The 19,341-nt window shown below is 45.8% G+C and overlaps 19 non-coding genes across 19 annotated transcripts; all 19 read right to left on the reverse strand.

Moving 5' to 3' along the window:
• Positions 1–916: 916 nt before the first annotated feature.
• On the reverse strand, positions 917–988 carry trnad-guc (transfer RNA aspartic acid (anticodon GUC)). Its single transcript has one exon. It is a non-coding gene; the product is annotated as a tRNA-Asp (tRNA).
• Positions 989–1,968: 980 nt separating this feature from the next.
• trnad-guc (transfer RNA aspartic acid (anticodon GUC)) lies at positions 1,969–2,040 on the reverse strand. Its single transcript has one exon. It is a non-coding gene; the product is annotated as a tRNA-Asp (tRNA).
• Positions 2,041–3,020: 980 nt separating this feature from the next.
• trnad-guc (transfer RNA aspartic acid (anticodon GUC)) lies at positions 3,021–3,092 on the reverse strand. The gene has a single exon. It is a non-coding gene; the product is annotated as a tRNA-Asp (tRNA).
• Positions 3,093–4,072: 980 nt separating this feature from the next.
• On the reverse strand, positions 4,073–4,144 carry trnad-guc (transfer RNA aspartic acid (anticodon GUC)). The gene has a single exon. It is a non-coding gene; the product is annotated as a tRNA-Asp (tRNA).
• Positions 4,145–5,124: 980 nt separating this feature from the next.
• Positions 5,125–5,196, reverse strand: trnad-guc (transfer RNA aspartic acid (anticodon GUC)). Its single transcript has one exon. It is a non-coding gene; the product is annotated as a tRNA-Asp (tRNA).
• A 454-nt stretch (positions 5,197–5,650) lies between these two features.
• On the reverse strand, positions 5,651–5,722 carry trnad-guc (transfer RNA aspartic acid (anticodon GUC)). The gene has a single exon. It is a non-coding gene; the product is annotated as a tRNA-Asp (tRNA).
• A 980-nt stretch (positions 5,723–6,702) lies between these two features.
• On the reverse strand, positions 6,703–6,774 carry trnad-guc (transfer RNA aspartic acid (anticodon GUC)). Its single transcript has one exon. It is a non-coding gene; the product is annotated as a tRNA-Asp (tRNA).
• Positions 6,775–7,228: 454 nt separating this feature from the next.
• Positions 7,229–7,300, reverse strand: trnad-guc (transfer RNA aspartic acid (anticodon GUC)). The gene has a single exon. It is a non-coding gene; the product is annotated as a tRNA-Asp (tRNA).
• A 980-nt stretch (positions 7,301–8,280) lies between these two features.
• trnad-guc (transfer RNA aspartic acid (anticodon GUC)) lies at positions 8,281–8,352 on the reverse strand. Its single transcript has one exon. It is a non-coding gene; the product is annotated as a tRNA-Asp (tRNA).
• Positions 8,353–8,806: 454 nt separating this feature from the next.
• On the reverse strand, positions 8,807–8,878 carry trnad-guc (transfer RNA aspartic acid (anticodon GUC)). The gene has a single exon. It is a non-coding gene; the product is annotated as a tRNA-Asp (tRNA).
• Positions 8,879–10,384: 1,506 nt separating this feature from the next.
• On the reverse strand, positions 10,385–10,456 carry trnad-guc (transfer RNA aspartic acid (anticodon GUC)). Its single transcript has one exon. It is a non-coding gene; the product is annotated as a tRNA-Asp (tRNA).
• A 980-nt stretch (positions 10,457–11,436) lies between these two features.
• Positions 11,437–11,508, reverse strand: trnad-guc (transfer RNA aspartic acid (anticodon GUC)). The gene has a single exon. It is a non-coding gene; the product is annotated as a tRNA-Asp (tRNA).
• Positions 11,509–12,488: 980 nt separating this feature from the next.
• Positions 12,489–12,560, reverse strand: trnad-guc (transfer RNA aspartic acid (anticodon GUC)). Its single transcript has one exon. It is a non-coding gene; the product is annotated as a tRNA-Asp (tRNA).
• A 980-nt stretch (positions 12,561–13,540) lies between these two features.
• Positions 13,541–13,612, reverse strand: trnad-guc (transfer RNA aspartic acid (anticodon GUC)). Its single transcript has one exon. It is a non-coding gene; the product is annotated as a tRNA-Asp (tRNA).
• Positions 13,613–14,592: 980 nt separating this feature from the next.
• On the reverse strand, positions 14,593–14,664 carry trnad-guc (transfer RNA aspartic acid (anticodon GUC)). Its single transcript has one exon. It is a non-coding gene; the product is annotated as a tRNA-Asp (tRNA).
• Positions 14,665–15,644: 980 nt separating this feature from the next.
• Positions 15,645–15,716, reverse strand: trnad-guc (transfer RNA aspartic acid (anticodon GUC)). Its single transcript has one exon. It is a non-coding gene; the product is annotated as a tRNA-Asp (tRNA).
• Positions 15,717–16,696: 980 nt separating this feature from the next.
• trnad-guc (transfer RNA aspartic acid (anticodon GUC)) lies at positions 16,697–16,768 on the reverse strand. Its single transcript has one exon. It is a non-coding gene; the product is annotated as a tRNA-Asp (tRNA).
• A 980-nt stretch (positions 16,769–17,748) lies between these two features.
• On the reverse strand, positions 17,749–17,820 carry trnad-guc (transfer RNA aspartic acid (anticodon GUC)). The gene has a single exon. It is a non-coding gene; the product is annotated as a tRNA-Asp (tRNA).
• A 980-nt stretch (positions 17,821–18,800) lies between these two features.
• On the reverse strand, positions 18,801–18,872 carry trnad-guc (transfer RNA aspartic acid (anticodon GUC)). The gene has a single exon. It is a non-coding gene; the product is annotated as a tRNA-Asp (tRNA).
• Between the last annotated feature and the right edge of the window lie 469 nt (positions 18,873–19,341).

The following is a 19,341-nucleotide window of genomic DNA, read 5'->3' on the forward strand; positions in this document are numbered from 1 at the left end:
GCCAAACCTAGCCTACCCAAGGATTTGCAGTGTAGAGAAAACAAAACAGTTTGCTGCTGCCATTAACTGCTTCGGGAGAAAGAAGACATGGACCAATAGAAAAACATTCTGGCAGGGCTAGTGGCGCAACGGATAACGCGTCTGACTACGGATCAGAAGATTCTAGAGTGATAGCAAAAGGTTGGGTCTCCTGCCGAGGTTCATGAACCTTGTGGACCATATTCTTTTGATTGAACTTCTTTGTATTGAGATGAGGATCTCAGAATAGGCTGGCAGAGTAGATAGCACGATTTAGATGGTGGCCCACACAAGGCTTTTATTCACTTCTGATAGTTCTCAATCTCCAAGAAGAGATAGCAGATGGGAAGATCAGTGAAAAATGATAGAGGCCTCCCCGTCGGGGAATCGAAGCCCGGTCTTCCGCGTGACAGGCGGAGATACTGTCCACTATACTAACGAGGATTGGACTCTATTGTAGAGCACAGAAGTGCGTCACAAAATACGTCCTGGAATTATTTTCAGATGTGCCAAACCTAGCCTACCCAAGGATTTGCAGTGTAGAGAAAACAAAACAGTTTGCTGCTGCCATTAACTGCTTCGGGAGAAAGAAGACATGGACCAATAGACAAACATTCTGGCAGGGCTAGTGGCGCAACGGATAACGCGTCTGACTACGGATCAGAAGATTCTAGAGTGATAGCAAAAGGGTGGGTCTCCTGCCGAGGTTCATGAACCTTGTGGACCATATTCTTTTGATTGAACTTCTTTGTATTGAGATGAGGATCTCAGAATAGGCTGGCAGAGTAGATAGCAAGATTTAGATGGTGGCCCACACAAGGCTTTTATTCACTTCCGATAGTTCTCAATCTCCAAGAATAGATAGCAGATGGGAAGATCAGTAAAAAATGAGAGAGCCCTCCCCGTCGGGGAATCGAACCCCGGTCTTCCGCGTGACAGGCGGAGATACTGTCCACTATACTAACGAGGATTGGACTCTATTGTAGAGCACAGAAGTAGGTCAGAAAATACGTCCTGCAATTATTTTCAGATGTGCCAAACCTAGCCTACCCAAGGATTTGCAGTGTAGAGAAAACAAAACAGTTTGCTGCTGCCATTAACTGCTTCGGGAGAAAGAAGACATGGACCAATAGAAAAACATTCTGGCAGGGCTAGTGGCGCAACGGATAACTCGTCTGACTACGGATCAGAAGATTCTAGAGTGATAGCAAAAGGTTGGGTCTCCTGCCGAGGTTCATGAACCTTGTGGACCATATTCTTTTGATTGAACTTCTTTGTATTGAGATGAGGATCTCAGAATAGGCTGGCAGAGTAGATAGCACGATTTAGATGGTGGCCCACACAAGGCTTTTATTCACTTTCGATAGTTCTCAATCTCCAAGAAGAGATAGCAGATGGGAAGATCAGTGAAAAATGATAGAGGCCTCCCCGTCGGGGAATCGAACCCCGGTCTTCCGCGTGACAGGCGGAGATACTGTCCACTATACTTACGAGGATTGGACTCTATTGTAGAGCACAGAAGTGCGTCACAAAATACGTCCTGGAATTATTTTCAGATGTGCCAAACCTAGCCTACCCAAGGATTTGCAGTGTAGAGAAAACAAAACAGTTTGCTGCTGCCATTAACTGCTTCGGGAGAAAGAAGACATGGACCAATAGACAAACATTCTGGCAGGGCTAGTGGCGCAATGGATAACGTGTCTGACTACGGATCAGAAGATTCTAGAGTGATAGCAAAAGGGTGGGTCTCCTGCCAAGGTTCATGAACCTTGTGGACCATATTCTTTTGGTTGAACTTCTTTGTATTGAGATGAGGATCTCAGAATAGGCTGGCAGAGTAGATAGCACGATTTAGATGGTGGCCCACACAAGGCTTTTATTCACTTCCGATAGTTCTCAATCTCCAAGAAGAGATAGCAGATGGGAAGATCAGTGAAAAATGATAGAGGCCTCCCCGTCGGGGAATCGAACCCCGGTCTTCCGCGTGACAGGCGGAGATACTGTCCACTATACTAACGAGGATTGGACTCTATTGTAGAGCACAGAAGTGCGTCAGAAAATACGTCCTGGAATTATTTTCAGATGTGCCAAACCTAGCCTACCCAAGGATTTGCAGTGTAGAGAAAACAAAACAGTTTGCTGCTGCCATTAACTGCTTCGGGAGAAAGAAGACATGGACCAATAGACAAACATTCTGGCAGGGCTAGTGGCGCAATGGATAACGTGTCTGACTACGGATCAGAAGATTCTTGAGTGATAGCAAAAGGGTGGGTCTCCTGCCAAGGTTCATGAACCTTGTGGACCATATTCTTTTGGTTGAACTTCTTTGTATTGAGATGAGGATCTAAGAATAGGCTGGCAGAGTAGATAGCACGATTTAGATGGTGGCCCACACAAGGCTTTTATTCACTTCCGATAGTTCTCAATCTCCAAGAAGAGATAGCAGATGGGAAGATCAGTGAAAAATGAGAGAGCCCTCCCCATCGGGGAATCGAACCCCGGTCTTCCGCGTGACAGGCAGAGATACTGTCCACTATACTAACGAGGATTGGACTCTATTGTAGAGCACAGAAGTGCGTCACAAAATACGTCCTGGAATTATTTTCAGATGTGCCAAACCTAGCCTACCCAAGGATTTGCAGTGTAGAGAAAACAAAACAGTTTGCTGCTGCCATTAACTGCTTCGGGAGAAAGAAGACATGGACCAATAGACAAACATTCTGGCAGGGCTAGTGGCGCAACGGATAACGCGTCTGACTACGGATCAGAAGATTCTAGAGTGATAGCAAAAGGGTGGGTCTCCTGCCGAGGTTCATGAACCTTGTGGACCATATTCTTTTGATTGAACTTCTTTGTATTGAGATGAGGATCTCAGAATAGGCTGGCAGAGTAGATAGCAAGATTTAGATGGTGGCCCACACAAGGCTTTTATTCACTTCCGATAGTTCTCAATCTCCAAGAATAGATAGCAGATGGGAAGATCAGTGAAAAATGAGAGAGCCCTCCCCGTCGGGGAATCGAACCCCGGTCTTCCGCGTGACAGGCGGAGATACTGTCCACTATACTAACGAGGATTGGAATCTATTGTAGAGCACAGAAGTAGGTCAGAAAATACGTCCTGCAATTATTTTCAGATGTGCCAAACCTAGCCTACCCAAGGATTTGCAGTGTAGAGAAAACAAAACAGTTTGCTGCTGCCATTAACTGCTTCGGGAGAAAGAAGACATGGACCAATAGACAAACATTCTGGCAGGGCTAGTGGCGCAATGGATAACGTGTCTGACTACGGATCAGAAGATTCTAGAGTGATAGCAAAAGGGTGGGTCTCCTGCCGAGGTTCATGAACCTTGTGGACCATATTCTTTTGATTGAACTTCTTTGTATTGAGATGAGGATCTCAGAATAGGCTGGCAGAGTAGATAGCACGATTTAGATGGTGGCCCTCACAAGGCTTTTATTCACTTCCGATAGTTCTCAATCTCCAAGAAGAGATAGCAGATGGGAAGATCAGTGAAAAATGAGAGAGCCCTCCCCATCGGGGAATCGAACCCCGGTCTTCCGCGTGACAGGCGGAGATACTGTCCACTATACTAACGAGGATTGGACTCTATTGTAGAGCACAGAAGTGCGTCAGAAAATACGTCCTGGAATTATTTTCAGATGTGCCAAACCTAGCCTACCCAAGGATTTGCAGTGTAGAGAAAACAAAACAGTTTGCTGCTGCCATTAACTGCTTCGGGAGAAAGAAGACATGGACCAATAGACAAACATTCTGGCAGGGCTAGTGGCGCAACGGATAACGCGTCTGACTACGGATCAGAAGATTCTAGAGTGATAGCAAAAGGGTGGGTCTCCTGCCGAGGTTCATGAACCTTGTGGACCATATTCTTTTGATTGAACTTCTTTGTATTGAGATGAGGATCTCAGAATAGGCTGGCAGAGTAGATAGCAAGATTTAGATGGTGGCCCACACAAGGCTTTTATTCACTTCCGATAGTTCTCAATCTCCAAGAATAGATAGCAGATGGGAAGATCAGTGAAAAATGAGAGAGCCCTCCCCGTCGGGGAATCGAACCCCGGTCTTCCGCGTGACAGGCGGAGATACTGTCCACTATACTAACGAGGATTGGACTCTATTGTAGAGCACAGAAGTAGGTCAGAAAATACGTCCTGCAATTATTTTCAGATGTGCCAAACCTAGCCTACCCAAGGATTTGCAGTGTAGAGAAAACAAAACAGTTTGCTGCTGCCATTAACTGCTTCGGGAGAAAGAAGACATGGACCAATAGAAAAACATTCTGGCAGGGCTAGTGGCGCAACGGATAACGCGTCTGACTACGGATCAGAAGATTCTAGAGTGATAGCAAAAGGTTGGGTCTCCTGCCGAGGTTCATGAACCTTGTGGACCATATTCTTTTGATTGAACTTCTTTGTATTGAGATGAGGATCTCAGAATAGGCTGGCAGAGTAGATAGCACGATTTAGATGGTGGCCCACACAAGGCTTTTATTCACTTTCGATAGTTCTCAATCTCCAAGAAGAGATAGCAGATGGGAAGATCAGTGAAAAATGATAGAGGCCTCCCCGTCAGGGAATCGAACCCCGGTCTTCCTCGTGACAGGCGGAGATACTGTCCACTATACTAACGAGGATTGGACTCTATTGTAGAGCACAGAAGTGCGTCACAAAATACGTCCTGGAATTATTTTCAAATGTGCCAAACCTAGCCTACCCAAGGATTTGCAGTGTAGAGAAAACAAAACAGTTTGCTGCTGCCATTAACTGCTTCGGGAGAAAGAAGACATGGACCAATAGACAAACATTCTGGCAGGGCTAGTGGCGCAATGGATAACGTGTCTGACTACGGATCAGAATATTCTAGAGTGATAGCAAAAGGGTGGGTCTCCTGCCAAGGTTCATGAACCTTGTGGACCATATTCTTTTGGTTGAACTTCTTTGTATTGAGATGAGGATCTCAGAATAGGCTGGCAGAGTAGATAGCACGATTTAGATGGTGGCCCACACAAGGCTTTTATTCACTTCCGATAGTTCTCAATCTCCAAGAAGAGATAGCAGATGGGAAGATCAGTGAAAAATGATAGAGGCCTCCCCGTCGGGGAATCGAACCCCGGTCTTCCGCGTGACAGGCGGAGATACTGTCCACTATACTAACGAGGATTGGACTCTATTGTAGAGCACAGAAGTGCGTCAGAAAATACGTCCTGGAATTATTTTCAGATGTGCCAAACCTAGCCTACCCAAGGATTTGCAGTGTAGAGAAAACAAAACAGTTTGCTGCTGCCATTAACTACTTCGGGAGAAAGAAGACATGGACCAATAGACAAACATTCTGGCAGGGCTAGTGGCGCAACGGATAACGCGTCTGACTACGGATCAGAAGATTCTAGAGTGATAGCAAAAGGGTGGGTCTCCTGCCGAGGTTCATGAACCTTGTGGACCATATTCTTTTGATTGAACTTCTTTGTATTGAGATGAGGATCTCAGAATAGGCTGGCAGAGTAGATAGCAAGATTTAGATGGTGGCCCACACAAGGCTTTTATTCACTTCCGATAGTTCTCAATCTCCAAGAATAGATAGCAGATGGGAAGATCAGTGAAAAATGAGAGAGCCCTCCCCGTCGGGGAATCGAACCCCGGTCTTCCGCGTGACAGGCGGAGATACTGTCCACTATACTAACGAGGATTGGACTCTATTGTAGAGCACAGAAGTAGGTCAGAAAATACGTCCTGCAATTATTTTCAGATGTGCCAAACCTAGCCTACCCAAGGATTTGCAGTGTAGAGAAAACAAAACAGTTTGCTGCTGCCATTAACTGCTTCGGGAGAAAGAAGACATGGACCAATAGAAAAACATTCTGGCAGGGCTAGTGGCGCAACGGATAACGCGTCTGACTACGGATCAGAAGATTCTAGAGTGATAGCAAAAGGTTGGGTCTCCTGCCGAGGTTCATGAACCTTGTGGACCATATTCTTTTGATTGAACTTCTTTGTATTGAGATGAGGATCTCAGAATAGGCTGGCAGAGTAGATAGCACGATTTAGATGGTGGCCCACACAAGGCTTTTATTCACTTTCGATAGTTCTCAATCTCCAAGAAGAGATAGCAGATGGGAAGATCAGTGAAAAATGATAGAGGCCTCCCCGTCAGGGAATCGAACCCCGGTCTTCCTCGTGACAGGCGGAGATACTGTCCACTATACTAACGAGGATTGGACTCTATTGTAGAGCACAGAAGTGCGTCACAAAATACGTCCTGGAATTATTTTCAAATGTGCCAAACCTAGCCTACCCAAGGATTTGCAGTGTAGAGAAAACAAAACAGTTTGCTGCTGCCATTAACTGCTTCGGGAGAAAGAAGACATGGACCAATAGACAAACATTCTGGCAGGGCTAGTGGCGCAATGGATAACGTGTCTGACTACGGATCAGAATATTCTAGAGTGATAGCAAAAGGGTGGGTCTCCTGCCAAGGTTCATGAACCTTGTGGACCATATTCTTTTGGTTGAACTTCTTTGTATTGAGATGAGGATCTCAGAATAGGCTGGCAGAGTAGATAGCACGATTTAGATGGTGGCCCACACAAGGCTTTTATTCACTTCCGATAGTTCTCAATCTCCAAGAAGAGATAGCAGATGGGAAGATCAGTGAAAAATGATAGAGGCCTCCCCGTCGGGGAATCGAACCCCGGTCTTCCGCGTGACAGGCGGAGATACTGTCCACTATACTAACGAGGATTGGACTCTATTGTAGAGCACAGAAGTGCGTCAGAAAATACGTCCTGGAATTATTTTCAGATGTGCCAAACCTAGCCTACCCAAGGATTTGCAGTGTAGAGAAAACAAAACAGTTTGCTGCTGCCATTAACTACTTCGGGAGAAAGAAGACATGGACCAATAGACAAACATTCTGGCAGGGCTAGTGGCGCAACGGATAACGCGTCTGACTACGGATCAGAAGATTCTAGAGTGATAGCAAAAGGGTGGGTCTCCTGCCGAGGTTCATGAACCTTGTGGACCATATTCTTTTGATTGAACTTCTTTGTATTGAGATGAGGATCTCAGAATAGGCTGGCAGAGTAGATAGCAAGATTTAGATGGTGGCCCACACAAGGCTTTTATTCACTTCCGATAGTTCTCAATCTCCAAGAATAGATAGCAGATGGGAAGATCAGTGAAAAATGAGAGAGCCCTCCCCGTCGGGGAATCGAACCCCGGTCTTCCGCGTGACAGGCGGAGATACTGTCCACTATACTAACGAGGATTGGACTCTATTGTAGAGCACAGAAGTAGGTCAGAAAATACGTCCTGCAATTATTTTCAGATGTGCCAAACCTAGCCTACCCAAGGATTTGCAGTGTAGAGAAAACAAAACAGTTTGCTGCTGCCATTAACTGCTTCGGGAGAAAGAAGACATGGACCAATAGAAAAACATTCTGGCAGGGCTAGTGGCGCAACGGATAACGCGTCTGACTACGGATCAGAAGATTCTAGAGTGATAGCAAAAGGTTGGGTCTCCTGCCGAGGTTCATGAACCTTGTGGACCATATTCTTTTGATTGAACTTCTTTGTATTGAGATGAGGATCTCAGAATAGGCTGGCAGAGTAGATAGCACGATTTAGATGGTGGCCCACACAAGGCTTTTATTCACTTTCGATAGTTCTCAATCTCCAAGAAGAGATAGCAGATGGGAAGATCAGTGAAAAATGATAGAGGCCTCCCCGTCAGGGAATCGAACCCCGGTCTTCCTCGTGACAGGCGGAGATACTGTCCACTATACTAACGAGGATTGGACTCTATTGTAGAGCACAGAAGTGCGTCACAAAATACGTCCTGGAATTATTTTCAAATGTGCCAAACCTAGCCTACCCAAGGATTTGCAGTGTAGAGAAAACAAAACAGTTTGCTGCTGCCATTAACTGCTTCGGGAGAAAGAAGACATGGACCAATAGACAAACATTCTGGCAGGGCTAGTGGCGCAATGGATAACGTGTCTGACTACGGATCAGAATATTCTAGAGTGATAGCAAAAGGGTGGGTCTCCTGCCAAGGTTCATGAACCTTGTGGACCATATTCTTTTGGTTGAACTTCTTTGTATTGAGATGAGGATCTCAGAATAGGCTGGCAGAGTAGATAGCACGATTTAGATGGTGGCCCACACAAGGCTTTTATTCACTTCCGATAGTTCTCAATCTCCAAGAAGAGATAGCAGATGGGAAGATCAGTGAAAAATGATAGAGGCCTCCCCGTCGGGGAATCGAACCCCGGTCTTCCGCGTGACAGGCGGAGATACTGTCCACTATACTAACGAGGATTGGACTCTATTGTAGAGCACAGAAGTGCGTCAGAAAATACGTCCTGGAATTATTTTCAGATGTGCCAAACCTAGCCTACCCAAGGATTTGCAGTGTAGAGAAAACAAAACAGTTTGCTGCTGCCATTAACTACTTCGGGAGAAAGAAGACATGGACCAATAGACAAACATTCTGGCAGGGCTAGTGGCGCAACGGATAACGCGTCTGACTACGGATCAGAAGATTCTAGAGTGATAGCAAAAGGGTGGGTCTCCTGCCGAGGTTCATGAACCTTGTGGACCATATTCTTTTGATTGAACTTCTTTGTATTGAGATGAGGATCTCAGAATAGGCTGGCAGAGTAGATAGCAAGATTTAGATGGTGGCCCACACAAGGCTTTTATTCACTTCCGATAGTTCTCAATCTCCAAGAATAGATAGCAGATGGGAAGATCAGTGAAAAATGAGAGAGCCCTCCCCGTCGGGGAATCGAACCCCGGTCTTCCGCGTGACAGGCGGAGATACTGTCCACTATACTAACGAGGATTGGACTCTATTGTAGAGCACAGAAGTAGGTCAGAAAATACGTCCTGCAATTATTTTCAGATGTGCCAAACCTAGCCTACCCAAGGATTTGCAGTGTAGAGAAAACAAAACAGTTTGCTGCTGCCATTAACTGCTTCGGGAGAAAGAAGACATGGACCAATAGAAAAACATTCTGGCAGGGCTAGTGGCGCAACGGATAACGCGTCTGACTACGGATCAGAAGATTCTAGAGTGATAGCAAAAGGTTGGGTCTCCTGCCGAGGTTCATGAACCTTGTGGACCATATTCTTTTGATTGAACTTCTTTGTATTGAGATGAGGATCTCAGAATAGGCTGGCAGAGTAGATAGCACGATTTAGATGGTGGCCCACACAAGGCTTTTATTCACTTTCGATAGTTCTCAATCTCCAAGAAGAGATAGCAGATGGGAAGATCAGTGAAAAATGATAGAGGCCTCCCCGTCGGGGAATCGAACCCCGGTCTTCCTCGTGACAGGCGGAGATACTGTCCACTATACTAACGAGGATTGGACTCTATTGTAGAGCACAGAAGTGCGTCACAAAATACGTCCTGGAATTATTTTCAAATGTGCCAAACCTAGCCTACCCAAGGATTTGCAGTGTAGAGAAAACAAAACAGTTTGCTGCTGCCATTAACTGCTTCGGGAGAAAGAAGACATGGACCAATAGACAAACATTCTGGCAGGGCTAGTGGCGCAATGGATAACGTGTCTGACTACGGATCAGAATATTCTAGAGTGATAGCAAAAGGGTGGGTCTCCTGCCAAGGTTCATGAACCTTGTGGACCATATTCTTTTGGTTGAACTTCTTTGTATTGAGATGAGGATCTCAGAATAGGCTGGCAGAGTAGATAGCACGATTTAGATGGTGGCCCACACAAGGCTTTTATTCACTTCTGATAGTTCTCAATCTCCAAGAAGAGATAGCAGATGGGAAGATCAGTGAAAAATGATAGAGGCCTCCCCGTCGGGGAATCGAAGCCCGGTCTTCCGCGTGACAGGCGGAGATACTGTCCACTATACTAACGAGGATTGGACTCTATTGTAGAGCACAGAAGTGCGTCACAAAATACGTCCTGGAATTATTTTCAGATGTGCCAAACCTAGCCTACCCAAGGATTTGCAGTGTAGAGAAAACAAAACAGTTTGCTGCTGCCATTAACTGCTTCGGGAGAAAGAAGACATGGACCAATAGACAAACATTCTGGCAGGGCTAGTGGCGCAACGGATAACGCGTCTGACTACGGATCAGAAGATTCTAGAGTGATAGCAAAAGGGTGGGTCTCCTGCCGAGGTTCATGAACCTTGTGGACCATATTCTTTTGATTGAACTTCTTTGTATTGAGATGAGGATCTCAGAATAGGCTGGCAGAGTAGATAGCAAGATTTAGATGGTGGCCCACACAAGGCTTTTATTCACTTCCGATAGTTCTCAATCTCCAAGAATAGATAGCAGATGGGAAGATCAGTAAAAAATGAGAGAGCCCTCCCCGTCGGGGAATCGAACCCCGGTCTTCCGCGTGACAGGCGGAGATACTGTCCACTATACTAACGAGGATTGGACTCTATTGTAGAGCACAGAAGTAGGTCAGAAAATACGTCCTGCAATTATTTTCAGATGTGCCAAACCTAGCCTACCCAAGGATTTGCAGTGTAGAGAAAACAAAACAGTTTGCTGCTGCCATTAACTGCTTCGGGAGAAAGAAGACATGGACCAATAGAAAAACATTCTGGCAGGGCTAGTGGCGCAACGGATAACGCGTCTGACTACGGATCAGAAGATTCTAGAGTGATAGCAAAAGGTTGGGTCTCCTGCCGAGGTTCATGAACCTTGTGGACCATATTCTTTTGATTGAACTTCTTTGTATTGAGATGAGGATCTCAGAATAGGCTGGCAGAGTAGATAGCACGATTTAGATGGTGGCCCACACAAGGCTTTTATTCACTTTCGATAGTTCTCAATCTCCAAGAAGAGATAGCAGATGGGAAGATCAGTGAAAAATGATAGAGGCCTCCCCGTCGGGGAATCGAACCCCGGTCTTCCGCGTGACAGGCGGAGATACTGTCCACTATACTTACGAGGATTGGACTCTATTGTAGAGCACAGAAGTGCGTCACAAAATACGTCCTGGAATTATTTTCAGATGTGCCAAACCTAGCCTACCCAAGGATTTGCAGTGTAGAGAAAACAAAACAGTTTGCTGCTGCCATTAACTGCTTCGGGAGAAAGAAGACATGGACCAATAGACAAACATTCTGGCAGGGCTAGTGGCGCAATGGATAACATGTCTGACTACGGATCAGAAGATTCTAGAGTGATAGCAAAAGGCTGGGTCTCCTGCCAAGGTTCATGAACCTTGTGGACCATATTCTTTTGGTTGAACTTCTTTGTATTGAGATGAGGATCTCAGAATAGGCTGGCAGAGTAGATAGCACGATTTAGATGGTGGCCCACACAAGGCTTTTATTCACTTCCGATAGTTCTCAATCTCCAAGAAGAGATAGCAGATGGGAAGATCAGTGAAAAATGAGAGAGGCCTCCCCGTCGGGGAATCGAACCCCGGTCTTCCGCGTGACAGGCGGAGATACTGTCCACTATACTAACGAGGATTGGACTCTATTGTAGAGCACAGAAGTGCGTCAGAAAATACGTCCTGGAATTATTTTCAGATGTGCCAAACCTAGCCTACCCAAGGATTTGCAGTGTAGAGAAAACAAAACAGTTTGCTGCTGCCATTAACTGCTTCGGGAGAAAGAAGACATGGACCAATAGAAAAACATTCTGGCAGGGCTAGTGGCGCAACGGATAACGCGTCTGACTACGGATCAGAAGATTCTAGAGTGATAGCAAAAGGTTGGGTCTCCTGCCGAGGTTCATGAACCTTGTGGACCATATTCTTTTGATTGAACTTCTTTGTATTGAGATGAGGATCTCAGAATAGGCTGGCAGAGTAGATAGCACGATTTAGATGGTGGCCCACACAAGGCTTTTATTCACTTCTGATAGTTCTCAATCTCCAAGAAGAGATAGCAGATGGGAAGATCAGTGAAAAATGATAGAGGCCTCCCCGTCGGGGAATCGAAGCCCGGTCTTCCGCGTGACAGGCGGAGATACTGTCCACTATACTAACGAGGATTGGACTCTATTGTAGAGCACAGAAGTGCGTCACAAAATACGTCCTGGAATTATTTTCAGATGTGCCAAACCTAGCCTACCCAAGGATTTGCAGTGTAGAGAAAACAAAACAGTTTGCTGCTGCCATTAACTGCTTCGGGAGAAAGAAGACATGGACCAATAGACAAACATTCTGGCAGGGCTAGTGGCGCAACGGATAACGCGTCTGACTACGGATCAGAAGATTCTAGAGTGATAGCAAAAGGGTGGGTCTCCTGCCGAGGTTCATGAACCTTGTGGACCATATTCTTTTGATTGAACTTCTTTGTATTGAGATGAGGATCTCAGAATAGGCTGGCAGAGTAGATAGCAAGATTTAGATGGTGGCCCACACAAGGCTTTTATTCACTTCCGATAGTTCTCAATCTCCAAGAATAGATAGCAGATGGGAAGATCAGTAAAAAATGAGAGAGCCCTCCCCGTCGGGGAATCGAACCCCGGTCTTCCGCGTGACAGGCGGAGATACTGTCCACTATACTAACGAGGATTGGACTCTATTGTAGAGCACAGAAGTAGGTCAGAAAATACGTCCTGCAATTATTTTCAGATGTGCCAAACCTAGCCTACCCAAGGATTTGCAGTGTAGAGAAAACAAAACAGTTTGCTGCTGCCATTAACTGCTTCGGGAGAAAGAAGACATGGACCAATAGAAAAACATTCTGGCAGGGCTAGTGGCGCAACGGATAACGCGTCTGACTACGGATCAGAAGATTCTAGAGTGATAGCAAAAGGTTGGGTCTCCTGCCGAGGTTCATGAACCTTGTGGACCATATTCTTTTGATTGAACTTCTTTGTATTGAGATGAGGATCTCAGAATAGGCTGGCAGAGTAGATAGCACGATTTAGATGGTGGCCCACACAAGGCTTTTATTCACTTTCGATAGTTCTCAATCTCCAAGAAGAGATAGCAGATGGGAAGATCAGTGAAAAATGATAGAGGCCTCCCCGTCGGGGAATCGAACCCCGGTCTTCCGCGTGACAGGCGGAGATACTGTCCACTATACTTACGAGGATTGGACTCTATTGTAGAGCACAGAAGTGCGTCACAAAATACGTCCTGGAATTATTTTCAGATGTGCCAAACCTAGCCTACCCAAGGATTTGCAGTGTAGAGAAAACAAAACAGTTTGCTGCTGCCATTAACTGCTTCGGGAGAAAGAAGACATGGACCAATAGACAAACATTCTGGCAGGGCTAGTGGCGCAATGGATAACGTGTCTGACTACGGATCAGAAGATTCTAGAGTGATAGCAAAAGGGTGGGTCTCCTGCCAAGGTTCATGAACCTTGTGGACCATATTCTTTTGGTTGAACTTCTTTGTATTGAGATGAGGATCTCAGAATAGGCTGGCAGAGTAGATAGCACGATTTAGATGGTGGCCCACACAAGGCTTTTATTCACTTCCGATAGTTCTCAATCTCCAAGAAGAGATAGCAGATGGGAAGATCAGTGAAAAATGATAGAGGCCTCCCCGTCGGGGAATCGAACCCCGGTCTTCCGCGTGACAGGCGGAGATACTGTCCACTATACTAACGAGGATTGGACTCTATTGTAGAGCACAGAAGTGCGTCAGAAAATACGTCCTGGAATTATTTTCAGATGTGCCAAACCTAGCCTACCCAAGGATTTGCAGTGTAGAGAAAACAAAACAGTTTGCTGCTGCCATTAACTGCTTCGGGAGAAAGAAGACATGGCCCAATAGACAAACATTCTGGCAGGGCTAGTGGCGCAATGGATAACGTGTCTGACTACGGATCAGAAGATTCTTGAGTGATAGCAAAAGGGTGGGTCTCCTGCCAAGGTTCATGAACCTTGTGGACCATATTCTTTTGGTTGAACTTCTTTGTATTGAGATGAGGATCTAAGAATAGGCTGGCAGAGTAGATAGCACGATTTAGATGGTGGCCCACACAAGGCTTTTATTCACTTCCGATAGTTCTCAATCTCCAAGAAGAGATAGCAGATGGGAAGATCAGTGAAAAATGAGAGAGCCCTCCCCATCGGGGAATCGAACCCCGGTCTTCCGCGTGACAGGCAGAGATACTGTCCACTATACTAACGAGGATTGGACTCTATTGTAGAGCACAGAAGTGCGTCACAAAATACGTCCTGGAATTATTTTCAGATGTGCCAAACCTAGCCTACCCAAGGATTTGCAGTGTAGAGAAAACAAAACAGTTTGCTGCTGCCATTAACTGCTTCGGGAGAAAGAAGACATGGACCAATAGACAAACATTCTGGCAGGGCTAGTGGCGCAACGGATAACGCGTCTGACTACGGATCAGAAGATTCTAGAGTGATAGCAAAAGGGTGGGTCTCCTGCCGAGGTTCATGAACCTTGTGGACCATATTCTTTTGATTGAACTTCTTTGTATTGAGATGAGGATCTCAGAATAGGCTGGCAGAGTAGATAGCAAGATTTAGATGGTGGCCCACACAAGGCTTTTATTCACTTCCGATAGTTCTCAATCTCCAAGAATAGATAGCAGATGGGAAGATCAGTAAAAAATGAGAGAGCCCTCCCCGTCGGGGAATCGAACCCCGGTCTTCCGCGTGACAGGCGGAGATACTGTCCACTATACTAACGAGGATTGGACTCTATTGTAGAGCACAGAAGTAGGTCAGAAAATACGTCCTGCAATTATTTTCAGATGTGCCAAACCTAGCCTACCCAAGGATTTGCAGTGTAGAGAAAACAAAACAGTTTGCTGCTGCCATTAACTGCTTCGGGAGAAAGAAGACATGGACCAATAGAAAAACATTCTGGCAGGGCTAGTGGCGCAACGGATAACGCGTCTGACTACGGATCAGAAGATTCTAGAGTGATAGCAAAAGGTTGGGTCTCCTGCCGAGGTTCATGAACCTTGTGGACCATATTCTTTTGATTGAACTTCTTTGTATTGAGATGAGGATCTCAGAATAGGCTGGCAGAGTAGATAGCACGATTTAGATGGTGGCCCACACAAGGCTTTTATTCACTTTCGATAGTTCTCAATCTCCAAGAAGAGATAGCAGATGGGAAGATCAGTGAAAAATGATAGAGGCCTCCCCGTCGGGGAATCGAACCCCGGTCTTCCGCGTGACAGGCGGAGATACTGTCCACTATACTTACGAGGATTGGACTCTATTGTAGAGCACAGAAGTGCGTCACAAAATACGTCCTGGAATTATTTTCAGATGTGCCAAACCTAGCCTACCCAAGGATTTGCAGTGTAGAGAAAACAAAACAGTTTGCTGCTGCCATTAACTGCTTCGGGAGAAAGAAGACATGGACCAATAGACAAACATTCTGGCAGGGCTAGTGGCGCAATGGATAACATGTCTGACTACGGATCAGAAGATTCTAGAGTGATAGCAAAAGGCTGGGTCTCCTGCCAAGGTTCATGAACCTTGTGGACCATATTCTTTTGGTTGAACTTCTTTGTATTGAGATGAGGATCTCAGAATAGGCTGGCAGAGTAGATAGCACGATTTAGATGGTGGCCCACACAAGGCTTTTATTCACTTCCGATAGTTCTCAATCTCCAAGAAGAGATAGCAGATGGGAAGATCAGTGAAAAATGAGAGAGGCCTCCCCGTCGGGGAATCGAACCCCGGTCTTCCGCGTGACAGGCGGAGATACTGTCCACTATACTAACGAGGATTGGACTCTATTGTAGAGCACAGAAGTGCGTCAGAAAATACGTCCTGGAATTATTTTCAGATGTGCCAAACCTAGCCTACCCAAGGATTTGCAGTGTAGAGAAAACAAAACAGTTTGCTGCTGCCATTAACTGCTTCGGGAGAAAGAAGACATGGACCAATAGAAAAACATTCTGGCAGGGCTAGTGGCGCAACGGATAACGCGTCTGACTACGGATCAGAAGATTCTAGAGTGATAGCAAAAGGTTGGGTCTCCTGCCGAGGTTCATGAACCTTGTGGACCATATTCTTTTGATTGAACTTCTTTGTATTGAGATGAGGATCTCAGAATAGGCTGGCAGAGTAGATAGCACGATTTAGATGGTGGCCCACACAAGGCTTTTATTCACTTCTGATAGTTCTCAATCTCCAAGAAGAGATAGCAGATGGGAAGATCAGTGAAAAATGATAGAGGCCTCCCCGTCGGGGAATCGAAGCCCGGTCTTCCGCGTGACAGGCGGAGATACTGTCCACTATACTAACGAGGATTGGACTCTATTGTAGAGCACAGAAGTGCGTCACAAAATACGTCCTGGAATTATTTTCAGATGTGCCAAACCTAGCCTACCCAAGGATTTGCAGTGTAGAGAAAACAAAACAGTTTGCTGCTGCCATTAACTGCTTCGGGAGAAAGAAGACATGGACCAATAGACAAACATTCTGGCAGGGCTAGTGGCGCAACGGATAACGCGTCTGACTACGGATCAGAAGATTCTAGAGTGATAGCAAAAGGGTGGGTCTCCTGCCGAGGTTCATGAACCTTGTGGACCATATTCTTTTGATTGAACTTCTTTGTATTGAGATGAGGATCTCAGAATAGGCTGGCAGAGTAGATAGCAAGATTTAGATGGTGGCCCACACAAGGCTTTTATTCACTTCCGATAGTTCTCAATCTCCAAGAATAGATAGCAGATGGGAAGATCAGTAAAAAATGAGAGAGCCCTCCCCGTCGGGGAATCGAACCCCGGTCTTCCGCGTGACAGGCGGAGATACTGTCCACTATACTAACGAGGATTGGACTCTATTGTAGAGCACAGAAGTAGGTCAGAAAATACGTCCTGCAATTATTTTCAGATGTGCCAAACCTAGCCTACCCAAGGATTTGCAGTGTAGAGAAAACAAAACAGTTTGCTGCTGCCATTAACTGCTTCGGGAGAAAGAAGACATGGACCAATAGAAAAACATTCTGGCAGGGCTAGTGGCGCAACGGATAACTCGTCTGACTACGGATCAGAAGATTCTAGAGTGATAGCAAAAGGTTGGGTCTCCTGCCGAGGTTCATGAACCTTGTGGACCATATTCTTTTGATTGAACTTCTTTGTATTGAGATGAGGATCTCAGAATAGGCTGGCAGAGTAGATAGCACGATTTAGATGGTGGCCCACACAAGGCTTTTATTCACTTTCGATAGTTCTCAATCTCCAAGAAGAGATAGCAGATGGGAAGATCAGTGAAAAATGATAGAGGCCTCCCCGTCGGGGAATCGAACCCCGGTCTTCCGCGTGACAGGCGGAGATACTGTCCACTATACTTACGAGGATTGGACTCTATTGTAGAGCACAGAAGTGCGTCACAAAATACGTCCTGGAATTATTTTCAGATGTGCCAAACCTAGCCTACCCAAGGATTTGCAGTGTAGAGAAAACAAAACAGTTTGCTGCTGCCATTAACTGCTTCGGGAGAAAGAAGACATGGACCAATAGACAAACATTCTGGCAGGGCTAGTGGCGCAATGGATAACGTGTCTGACTACGGATCAGAAGATTCTAGAGTGATAGCAAAAGGGTGGGTCTCCTGCCAAGGTTCATGAACCTTGTGGACCATATTCTTTTGGTTGAACTTCTTTGTATTGAGATGAGGATCTCAGAATAGGCTGGCAGAGTAGATAGCACGATTTAGATGGTGGCCCACACAAGGCTTTTATTCACTTCCGATAGTTCTCAATCTCCAAGAAGAGATAGCAGATGGGAAGATCAGTGAAAAATGATAGAGGCCTCCCCGTCGGGGAATCGAACCCCGGTCTTCCGCGTGACAGGCGGAGATACTGTCCACTATACTAACGAGGATTGGACTCTATTGTAGAGCACAGAAGTGCGTCAGAAAATACGTCCTGGAATTATTTTCAGATGTGCCAAACCTAGCCTACCCAAGGATTTGCAGTGTAGAGAAAACAAAACAGTTTGCTGCTGCCATTAACTGCTTCGGGAGAAAGAAGACATGGACCAATAGACAAACATTCTGGCAGGGCTAGTGGCGCAATGGATAACGTGTCTGACTACGGATCAGAAGATTCTTGAGTGATAGCAAAAGGGTGGGTCTCCTGCCAAGGTTCATGAACCTTGTGGACCATATTCTTTTGGTTGAACTTCTTTGTATTGAGATGAGGATCTAAGAATAGGCTGGCAGAGTAGATAGCACGATTTAGATGGTGGCCCACACAAGGCTTTTATTCACTTCCGATAGTTCTCAATCTCCAAGAAGAGATAGCAGATGGGAAGATCAGTGAAAAATGAGAGAGCCCTCCCCATCGGGGAATCGAACCCCGGTCTTCCGCGTGACAGGCAGAGATACTGTCCACTATACTAACGAGGATTGGACTCTATTGTAGAGCACAGAAGTGCGTCACAAAATACGTCCTGGAATTATTTTCAGATGTGCCAAACCTAGCCTACCCAAGGATTTGCAGTGTAGAGAAAACAAAACAGTTTGCTGCTGCCATTAACTGCTTCGGGAGAAAGAAGACATGGACCAATAGACAAACATTCTGGCAGGGCTAGTGGCGCAACGGATAACGCGTCTGACTACGGATCAGAAGATTCTAGAGTGATAGCAAAAGGGTGGGTCTCCTGCCGAGGTTCATGAACCTTGTGGACCATATTCTTTTGATTGAACTTCTTTGTATTGAGATGAGGATCTCAGAATAGGCTGGCAGAGTAGATAGCAAGATTTAGATGGTGGCCCACACAAGGCTTTTATTCACTTCCGATAGTTCTCAATCTCCAAGAATAGATAGCAGATGGGAAGATCAGTGAAAAATGAGAGAGCCCTCCCCGTCGGGGAATCGAACCCCGGTCTTCCGCGTGACAGGCGGAGATACTGTCCACTATACTAACGAGGATTGGAATCTATTGTAGAGCACAGAAGTAGGTCAGAAAATACGTCCTGCAATTATTTTCAGATGTGCCAAACCTAGCCTACCCAAGGATTTGCAGTGTAGAGAAAACAAAACAGTTTGCTGCTGCCATTAACTGCTTCGGGAGAAAGAAGACATGGACCAATAGACAAACATTCTGGCAGGGCTAGTGGCGCAATGGATAACGTGTCTGACTACGGATCAGAAGATTCTAGAGTGATAGCAAAAGGGTGGGTCTCCTGCCGAGGTTCATGAACCTTGTGGACCATATTCTTTTGATTGAACTTCTTTGTATTGAGATGAGGATCTCAGAATAGGCTGGCAGAGTAGATAGCACGATTTAGATGGTGGCCCTCACAAGGCTTTTATTCACTTCCGATAGTTCTCAATCTCCAAGAAGAGATAGCAGATGGGAAGATCAGTGAAAAATGAGAGAGCCCTCCCCATCGGGGAA

Source organism: Callionymus lyra, chromosome 2 (assembly GCF_982586985.1).
Source record: "Callionymus lyra chromosome 2, fCalLyr1.hap1.1, whole genome shotgun sequence".
NCBI lineage: Eukaryota > Metazoa > Chordata > Actinopteri > Syngnathiformes > Callionymidae > Callionymus > Callionymus lyra.